Source organism: Gavialis gangeticus, unplaced genomic scaffold (genome assembly GCF_001723915.1).
Source record: "Gavialis gangeticus isolate Ggan-Ray unplaced genomic scaffold, GavGan_comp1, whole genome shotgun sequence".
NCBI lineage: Eukaryota > Metazoa > Chordata > Crocodylia > Gavialidae > Gavialis > Gavialis gangeticus.
In genome coordinates, this window is record NW_017728992.1 from 154,174,723 (window position 1) to 154,185,387 (window position 10,665).

The 10,665-nt window shown below is 39.9% G+C and overlaps 1 long non-coding RNA gene across 1 annotated transcript in view; it reads right to left on the reverse strand.

Annotated features, from left to right (window-relative positions):
* The window catches only part of LOC109305038, a 212,758-nt gene extending 202,512 nt beyond the window's left edge, over positions 1-10,246 (reverse strand). The window contains exon 1 of the long non-coding RNA XR_002099545.1: positions 9,822-10,246. This is a non-coding gene — a long non-coding RNA (uncharacterized LOC109305038). The remainder of the gene's footprint in view (positions 1-9,821) is intronic.
* Between the last annotated feature and the right edge of the window lie 419 nt (positions 10,247-10,665).

The following is a 10,665-nucleotide window of genomic DNA, read 5'->3' on the forward strand; positions in this document are numbered from 1 at the left end:
GCGGAAAAAGCCCATTGGCCTGCAGTATTACAAGCAGGCTGTAGGCTGTTCTGAGGTAGGTTGCTCTCAGGCACTCCCATATAAGCTGTTTCACCTTGTGTAGAATAGGTTGAGCCAGAAAGAGAAAACAAAGCAGACTATGACTCTCAGCTTAGCAGGTAGGATGCTCATCTGGGATGTAGAACATCTCATTCCTGTCTCAGTCAATATCTAAATATGACGTAGAGCAGTGCCAACTGAAGAGAATTAGACCCCCATACTAAAATATCCTACTGCACCTTCATGGGCATTGGGAGATATAAATTAATATCCCTTCCAACAGAGGAGAGGACTGAATCTGGGTTTCCCACAATGTTGATGAGTAGCCTAACCAATGTGTTATTCAACAGAAATGCCCACCACAATCCAGCATGTTTTCAATGAGTGCATGAAAACAAAAGATTTTTGTATCAAATCAACTTTTGTTAAAAATCTAAATCAAGTTTTTACAGTGTTTAATTTTGATGAGAAAAAAAACCCACAGGTCCATCCAAACCTGCCGTATTTCTTTGATTGATGGGCTGATTTTGTAGTTTGGTTGTAGAACCAAAATACAAAATACAAAAATACAAAAAAAACAAAAATAAATCAGCTATTCACAGAGCCATATATATATATGACTAAATTAATTTAGTTTGTTATTCATTCCAGAGATAAGAGATGACAATGGAACACAATTCAAATGGTACATAGATATATCTACCCACTCTAAACAATAGTGAAAGAAAGAAAGGCCCACAAAAAAAGAAGGCAGGTAAGTTAGGGCGGTGTGAGGACTGAGGACATTATGAGTGGGACTGGCTGAACAAATTGTTATAATGACAGAACCTGCATGGATGAAACTGGAGATATTTGTCAGCTAAGGATGTGCTGACAAAGTAGGGATGGGTAGGGATGGATGAGAAAGGATGTACTGGGAAGGTAGCATAGCATCAATTTTTCAGCCTTCCTTCTATTCACTTGCCTCAGGTTGGCACCAGCAAGGGTGCAGAGGGAGTTCTTGCCATTCACTCAGTTTTTATGGTCTAGTATTCTTAGTGCTTGACCATGATTCCTTGGCAACCAGGGTTCGAAGGTGACTTCCCAATCAACTACTAGCCAGGGCCAGGACTACTTCACTTCCAAGACACAGTCATTTAGACTGTGATTAGACAAGACACAGTCATTTAGTTCAAGCCACCCTCTGAATTTCTGGGTCTACAGTTATTTGGGAAACACTTGTGTCCCTTCAATGACAACTTCAGGATTGCCAAGAAATTGAGTCACAGCAATACACCAGAGTATGAAACCTGGAGTATGTATTCATTTAAGATTTAAAGTATGTCATAGACACCCATTCAAAGTGTTCCAGGCCACTGGTTTTCAAACTTCCTAAAGTCAGGGAACCCTCTCCGATCACTTATGCCCCAGAATCCCTAATCCTGGTTCTGTGGGCCATGTGAGCAGACATAGAGCTGGGCGACCCAGCCTGGCAATGGCAACGCACTGCCGCCTAGTCTGCTCCTCCGTTACCCTCTGTCTCTTTGTGGAGCCCTGGATGACCTACCACGGAGCCCCAGGGTTCTAAGGAACATTGCACAAACCACTGCTCTAGGTGTCAGTGAGTGAAACAGAATAACCCCTCATAAGAATTAAAGCAATAATTTAGGAATATCATAGGAACATAGATTCATAGAAAATTAGGGTTGGAAGGGACCTCAGGTGATCATCTAGTCCAACCACTTGCTCAAAGCAGGACCATCCCAACAAGATCATCCCAGCAAGGCTTTGTCTAGCCTGGTCTTAAAATTCTCCAAGAACATCTCTAGATAGCCTGTTCCAGGGCTTTACTACCCTCCTAGTGAGAAAGTTTTTTACTATCCTCCTAGTAAGAAAGTTTTTTCCTAATATCTAAAATAAATGTCCCTTGCTGCAGCTTGAGACCATTGCTCCTTTGCTCATAACTAACCCTGAAATAGAAACTGAAGTTACATAAGAACAAAGATACAAAAAATACAAAGGCTAGGAAGGGGAAAGGAAAATACCACAGAAGAATCTTTGCAGGGTCTAAAATAAAAAGTAGGAAGCCAAAGAAAGAAGAAAAATGGATCTACAGGTATACATATATCTGGTAATATGGTGTTAACCACAGTATCATGAAATGAAAACCACTAGGGAGTTATATAAACAAAGCACAATGTACAGCTTCAGTGTAATTTAGATATTTAAGTTTCAAGTTAGTAACTTTGGCACCTGAGAGCCTGTAAATACCTACATTTCTGCAATTGTGCATGACTAGAAGCATTGCCCTCTTGGCTGAGCATACCTCTTGTGTACGTTCATTTGAGACAAACAAACTAATTGTCCTCTGAGGGGTCTTCTCTGATGCACATGCTCAGAGCACGACCAACATATACTGACAGTACTAAGTTCAGTACAAACACAGCCACAGTTACTTTCACTAGAAACATGACTAGAAAAAGAGTTGCCATATCCCAAGTTTATATAATGATTTAGTGTTTGGAGCACTTGCCTATGATCTAAGCCAATGGGGACCAACGTTTTTGCAGACTTGCCTCAAATTAGCCCCACAACCACCCCCAAGCACCACTCTAATCTCCTTCCCTTCCTGATCTGCTGCTCAGCTTTCTGCCCTATCTGCCACTGTGCTGCCTGTACCCCCTCCCCAGTCTGTGACATGCCACACAGAGGTTGCCTCTGCCACATGAAAAATGCATGCTGCAGATTGGCCACCCCTAATCTATACCACCATCACCTGCAAGGGTTCTAACCCACATTTCTCACTTCCTGTAGAGTGCCATCACTGGACAGTATAGGCTAGGTTGGGGTGTGGCCTCTCCATCCTTCCAGCTGAAGCTATGTCACTGTGCAAGAATGCAAGACCCCTAAGCAATAAGCAATAGGCAACAGTACTCTGCCTCATTCTTACCTCATCCATTTTCAAACAGCTAGTGTATTGAGGAGCACTAATAGGAAGCTGGTCCTGTTTCCCTTACACATGTTAAAGGGCTCATCTACGGCTTATGGTAAAAGGCTTCGTGCACTTGTCCTTTCTGCAATCACAAAGTGGGTGGCTGTACCAGAAATGGGTTGTATTCAGAAATGGCTACACTGAAATAACAGAAATAAAAAAGGTTAGGGAACTGAACAGACCAAGTAGGATAAAGCGAATGGAAGAAAGGGACATGGAGAGGAAATGACAAATGTAGAAAGAGATTCGTTGCATGGGAATGTATCAATTTATATTGATAGCTCTAACTGCAGTAGAAGCAGGCAAGCTCAAAGCATGTAACAATTCATTCAATGTGTGATGAACAAAAGTACAAAAAGTAATCAAGAGTAAGATAAAGGTTAGGACAAGACATAAAATATCAGTACATGGGAGGACTAGAAAGATTATAGGAATGATGGTGAGAGTATAAAAATGATAAGAAAAAGCATGAAGAATGAAAGGAGGAGTGAATGAGAGGTGAAGATAAATGGGAAGACAGGTTTCATATACATAAAGGAACAAGAGGTGGCACAAGAGGTGATCTAGGAAATGGAAGGGGTAATATATTGTCAGAAATAGTTGACACTGTAAAAAAATAAAATGAATTCTTTGCTTCAACATTCACAGAAGTTGAGGCAGAAATAACTAGATATATATTTTTCCAAGGGAAGAAGAAAATATATTGAAATAAATCAGGACTATACCTCACAAAGTAAAAAAAAGGAGGACATCATAAGTCCTAAATTAGTAACCAGTGCCAAAGACTAACCCCATAATCTTCAAGGAATTGGTGAAAGGTAAGTGTAGGTACATTAGTAAATACAGCACTTTTTTAATTTGGAGAAATAAAATAGAGGTTAGCAGATTTGACACCTGCCTTCTTAGGATTGGGTTTAGATTTCATCATGAAAACCTGTAACTCTGAAAAACCTATAACCCTTTAGGGACAACACTGAAAAAAATGAATCAAATGAAAGAATATAAGATAAAAGTACTAAAAACATTGGAGAAAATATTGAAAGCAGCTTAGCAACAAAAAATAAGATAACAGTTACCATCTTAATAAGAATGGTCTACCGTGGATTCACAAAAGACATCATCCTTAAAAACTCCTACTGTGATGCTGTGAGCGAAAAAGCTAATGTGATGCTTGCATGTAGAAAGAGGAGAATATAAAGTAGGAGAGTATTTTATGTCTGCATATAGCACTGGTGAGGAGCCACATTACTAATATGCTATTTGCCACAGCACTAAATTCTTCCGTCTACACTTAAAAAGGACATTGGACCCTGGAAGGTGTTCTGGGAATAATCACAAGAAGGCTGTGAGGACAAGGATCACCAGCTAGTGAGGGACTGAAGGAGCTCAATCCATTTATCTACTGTACACAAGAAAACTTTCAGACACCCACAGTTTTTTGCTTGGAGAAACATTTCTGACAGGAGAAGGCTGTTTAATCTAGCAGATGAAAGTATAGAAAGATCCAGTACCTGGAGGTGGAAAGTAAACTAATTCAAACTGGAAACTAGGTGCACGTTTGTAAGAGAAATGGTAAATAATAGTAACAAATAACATTAACCCAAGCACAGGAACCAGTTGGGTTAATAGGCTTTCCTATCCTTCAAAATAAATATTGGATATTCTTTCTAAGGGATAGACTATGGCTCAACAAAAACTAATTTATTTGGTTTGGGATAAGAATTGCTGGATAAAATTCTAGAGCCACAATAGATGTCTCAGCTGGCCTTACGAAGTAGGCACTTATGAACCACGGGTTGAATTTCTGAAGGAGTTAACAAACTTATCACGTGGCATCTGGTGAAGGGTGCAGAATGAACAGTAAATGAACCTTATTTTTGAGCCAGTGTTATATAAACTACTAATTTGAACTGTTTGTCAGTATACATGTGTATGACTATCATATGAATATATGATATATGAAAGTCACCTATGTGAAGATAAAACTGGTCTTGATATCAGAGATAGTAAGACTACTGAGTAAAAGAGAGAGAAGAGATTAGTAGTATAGTGGGCAGTGGGTTAAATACAGGCATACAATGAATGAGAGCTAAACAACAAACTAATTGTGGGGCAATAAGTAATCTCTACAGACCCTTTGTCTGTCTCTAACTAACTAGGCAGCTAGCTGAGCCCTAACTCAAGGACTACCCCCCTATTCCCAACTTTCTCAGTCTTCTGTTAGGGAGCAACTCTAAATTATAACTTCTATCATTACAAGCTCTAAGGATCATAATTAGGTTATGTTTTTCTGGTTTTATATACAGTATTAATGGACAATTTAGCAATGGAGTTTACTGATGATACAAAGCACAAAAAGAGGTGGTCAATATAATTGCAGAGTGGATTAAAACTGAACCTCATGTGAATATAATAAAGACCTATGTCTTTTAAGAGTTAGGCGGATCAGGTGCTTGTACTTTGGTGGAAAGAAATGTTAAGGGACAAAGGATACCATAAAAGGGAAAAGGACAAAGGCACACAATAGAAAAGCAAAAAATAAAAAGAGCAAATGATAACAGATTAAACTCTAAAAACACTGATGGTATGCTTAACAATCATTAAAAAAAAAGGTAAAAAAACCCATGGATACCTTTGGCATTGCTAGCTAGGATTTGACCAATATTATAGATTAGCATTTAAATGTGTTTATTAAACATGAATACTTTCAAGAATAAAACAGGCAGGAACTTCAAATTATAAGATCAGAAGATGTAGAAACCCATTTTCCCCAGACCTGAAAAATCATGGGAGAAATGTGCTTGTGTTTTCAAGAACCAGGCTTCTTTTGAAATGTTGATACACAAAATAACTGATACCTTTATAAATACTGAGTAATTCAGGGTGAATTCAGTAATCTGTTAGAATGATTGATTCTGAATGACTCTTGTTCAGTTCTCACAATGAACAAGTTTGTGGTAAGTTTTCACATACAGTCCTTGCATTAAGTGAGAAAATGTTTCAAATGAACACAGAGCCAAGTCCAGAGAATATAAACTGGAGGTGAAAAACTAGCAAATACTTTGAACATGGACTGTAAGGCTAACAGGGACCATCTCTGCCCACCTGCTGCAGAATTCCCATCACAAAGTTTCAGTCAGTGATTCCTTCGCATTATCATTCAGAAGGAATCTGGCTGTGATCAGTTCCAAGAAGCCCGATCACAGACATCATGGACTTTAACTGGGACCCTTCTCTAATTATAGCACAAGACTCCAGAGTGTATAGCACAGGCCCAGAATTGGATTGAATTGTTAAGGAAGAATGATGAACATATCTGAGAATATAATGATTTGGTCCTGGAAAAGTCACAAACAAAAGAAGGCAAAAGGCAGGGTAGGGTGGCACCATAGAGACTAACTGGTTCAGAGCGACACAAGCTTTTGCAGGCAACAACCTATTTTGTCAGATGTTATCGCTAAGGTCCCATCTTGCCCTACCTCCTGCCTCACTTCAGACTAAAATGGGCAACCACATCTGTAAAAAGAAGGAGGAAAGATCATTTAATTATAAATGTTTTAGTTCCTCAAAGCTAAAAATGAATCTAGCTGTAAGCAGGTTGCCTCACCTACTCAAGTCTGCAGGCAGGTTTTACTCCCTGAGGTGCTCCTAGCCAGTTCTCCCAAATAAAACACAGACTTTATTCAATAAGCAAACAAAATTAACCCCTGTCCCAGGCACTAAAAGAGGAGCCTTTTGGCTCTAGCCCCAGCACAGCAGGTTGACCCTTTCTTGCAGCAAGCTGGTCTACTCAAAGCTTGCTTCCTCCTCTCTTGCTTACTCTTCTGGGAGCTTTTAAAGCTCCTATCAGGATGCTCCCCACCTAGCCACATGCCTCATAGTGGGGCTTTTTCAACAAGGCTGATTGTTCCCTCTTAGAGGGCCCCCGGTTACACCCAGTCTGCTACACTATCCTATCATGTCAAGTGGCAAGGCTAACCTAGTGGAGAAGCTCTATGCCAAAATAAATGAGCTCTAGTGTGCTGAATCAAAAGGACTCCCACATCACCTGACTCCAAATTCCCAAGACTGTCAGATCTCAGGAAGCCGATACAAGTTAGTACAGACATAGTCAATTAGAGAGGAGCTACTGGTGCTCAGCAGTTCTAAGTTACCCACCTTATTTACATGCTAATATATGGCCTTCCACATCTTTCATTGGGCACTCAAGTTTGAAAATGTTAGCTCTTTCGTTCTACGACTGGAGTAAACCATACCATCTGCCACCTGAGGTGGCTTTGAAACCAGCCTCTGGGTTGCTGTGAAAACAAAGAAAAGAGACCCAGTATAGAGTCTGACATACATTTGAACAGTCTGTAAAATCCAGATTATTTACTCAGTAATTTTTAACTGCTGTCTGTGAATAGTTATTGTGTATTGTCAGTCTAGGCCATGACAGGTATTGTTTCCCTGCCTATGCATTTCATTTAAGTCCCACTTACCATCTGTTATATTCAACAATTTCACCCCCTTTTATATTGGCCCACTAAAGACAAATTCCACATCCTTCCAGCAGTAAGTCCCACTTCACCCCACGTACCAAATGAATTCATAACATTTATTACTATTATCCTTTCCCTTAGAGGAGGCAGTGTGCTTGAAGAGGCTGCTGAGGGGCTTCACTGAATCAGAGCATCTCCCCAGCTACATTCATTGACCAGTAAGTGCTATTCCACGTTTTCAGCTTTGGTGACTGTATATGCCCTGTATTGGACAAGGGCCTAACTTTAGCTCCCACACAGAGAATGTTTTACTCTTATAAGTATTATGTCTTAGATCTCAATGTAATTTCCTACTTCCTAGCCCCTCTCTCTATTCCCATAGCCCTCCCCACCCCAAAATTCATAGTTTTCATTCTTGTTCAATTTATTAACCAAGATATACCAAGAGAGTAAATTCTTACTTTGTTCCCTTTGCTGAGTTTCTGAAAGATAATGAACTAACTGGTTTCTGGGTAATTTATGCATACATTTATATACTAAGCTGTAGTTTAATCAAACTCCTTTGCCTTGCGTAGTATAATAGCAATATCTAATGAAAACATATGAAGTATGTGTTTCGTAATTACCTCAGACAGCTCATTTCGATTCGCTTCCTATTTAAATCCCCAAATTCCTATCTTCTTGCATTGTAAACACTTTCCTTCCTATCTCATCAATCTGAGTTATGTAAATGATGTGGGGGTGGGTGTGCAATTAGATTTTTTTCCCCTCAGTGTTATCAAAGCCTCTGTTCTCAGTGAAACAGCTGACAGGGGTGCACACAAATATGCTCCTTCTTTGACTCAAGAGCCAGAGTTCATGTAAAATTGCAAAGAACTCTGCAAACACTATTGGAGTGGTATTGCTGGGCCCAGGATACAGAGATTTCTAAATTAATTATTCAGACAATGAACAAATTCATAAACTGAGTCTGTGACACAACACAAGGGCAGATGAATCTGAAATATGTTGAAAACTATAACCTTGACTGTCCTCTCACTCACACTGGAGTAGATCAGGACTAATTCCTTTCAGGCCAATGGGACTATAGGAAAGTAATTTGATGTGAGAGAATCAGGTGCTATATTTCCTGATGCCTCAGAGATAACAAATTTGTTATAGCAGAAAAGGGAAGGAAAATGGATACCTAAAAGGTCCAAGGTAGCAACCCTCTAGGAAAATGACTTTGCACCAGCCTTATGCAGTACTTCAAAATCATAGCTACAACCAGCAGGGAACCAGATAAGTTTCTGCAGCTACCAGCTATACACAATATGCAGCCATGGGTGGTAACTTTAATGCATCTAAGGAAAAGGCAGCGGAGAGGATATCAATAGTGATGTCAAATCAATACAGAAATTGTCAGTGGTTGCCAATAAGCCATCCCCTCTTGCTACTGTGGAAGAATACTCTTTCTGCTTATGCTTAATTAATTCTATGCATTTATAGTTTAAATGTAAACCTGCATTTACTCGATGTTTATTGAGTCAAACACATAACCAAATAACATGAATCTAGAGAAATAATATTTTGCTTCTGAACAGCACCTTCTGTGCTGAAGGATCACAGAATAATTCACCCCAAACTGTAAATTCATTTACAGTATCAACTATTCTGCCCTTCTAGGAGGAAAACACAGGAATAGTGTCAGTTGGTTTAAAGTGAAATCAGTGGAAGCACTTTTGCTTACACCAGCTGAAGATCTGGCCCATGTTCTTTAGTGCAAGATGACTTGTCTTACAATCAAGAAAATTACTGCACAAAAGAATAAAAGTAATGTCTTCTTGAGCAAATGTGCATCTTCTTTAATACTGGGACGGCCACTGAGTTCTACTATCTTTATGTCAGGCTGTTGACCATAATCAAGCTAGTTTGAATTTATTCTAGTGTAAGACAGAGCAGAATAAGAGACAAAGTGTGCCAGGAAACAAGCATATTTCATAGATGTTTAAAGGTGAAGTCAAAGCCATTCCTAGAGGTGTGCAGGACCTGGGGCATATCAGCCTGTGCGGGGCCAGAGAGGGGTGTCAAGCAGCTGGAGGTAGTGGGGAGGTGGGGGTGGCAAGTGGCCAGAGCCAGTCAAGGGGCAGGGAAGGGAATGGCAAGCAGCCAAAACTAGCAGTGCTCGCTGGTGGCATGTGGTGGCTGCTGCGGGGCCTATGTGGCACTGACTGCTGGGCCCCCCAAAGTGCGGGGCCCAGGGCAGTTGCCCTGATTCGCACCCCCTAGGGACAGCCTTGGGTGCAGTACTCAAAAGAAAATGATCATTTCAAATTACAAACATTACATACCTGAGAATTTTTGTGGATCCCTTCCTTTGTAACCTAGAGCAGAGGTTCTCAGACTGTGGCCCGTGAACCACCACTGGTCCACAAGCTCAATTCAGGTAGTCATAGATTTATTTTTTCTGACAACAGAGATTAAGTGGTCCACTGAGACCCTCAGCAATTTTCAAGTGGTCTGCAAAAATAAAAGTTTGAGAACCACGGATCTAAAGTGTATCCTGATATCACCTAAAGTTGCTGAACTTCATTGTCAATGTGGCTGCTGAGATGTCAATAGTCCTATTCTCTTTTTAGCTGTGATTCATATGGGTACAATGTGACTCCTTCCTTGCTGTTTTCTCAGTCCTGATTCCATGCCATGTCCCCTTCTCCTTTTCCATGAAATGCGTCTTCCTCTCATTGTACTTGTTGTTTCTTTTTTCTCTTCTTCCTTCTTGTCAATAATATTAAATATGTTTAATATGTTTATTAAATGGGACTCAGCTGAAAGACAGAGGTATGTGGTTATATAGTACTGTTACTGGGATCTGTAGGTTTAGTAAGGCTAGTACTGACTTGTTGTAGAATCTCAGTATCTAACAGGTTTATTTGCCAGGAAAAATAAATTCTTCATAAAGTCTCAAGATCTCCTCCAGTGTTGAGATTCTATCTCAAATCCTGTAAATCTGTCACTTTCTTAAGCCCCCAAAGCTGGAATTACTGGAATAGCTTGAATAAAAGCTTTCATTTACAAGGGAAAAGGTCTATTTCTAGCCCTTGTGGGTCAGGGAAAAAAATTAAAATTATAGAACATAAGTGACCCACACCAAAAGGCAAGTTGCAGACATAGGCTAAGGAGAGATATTCAAAA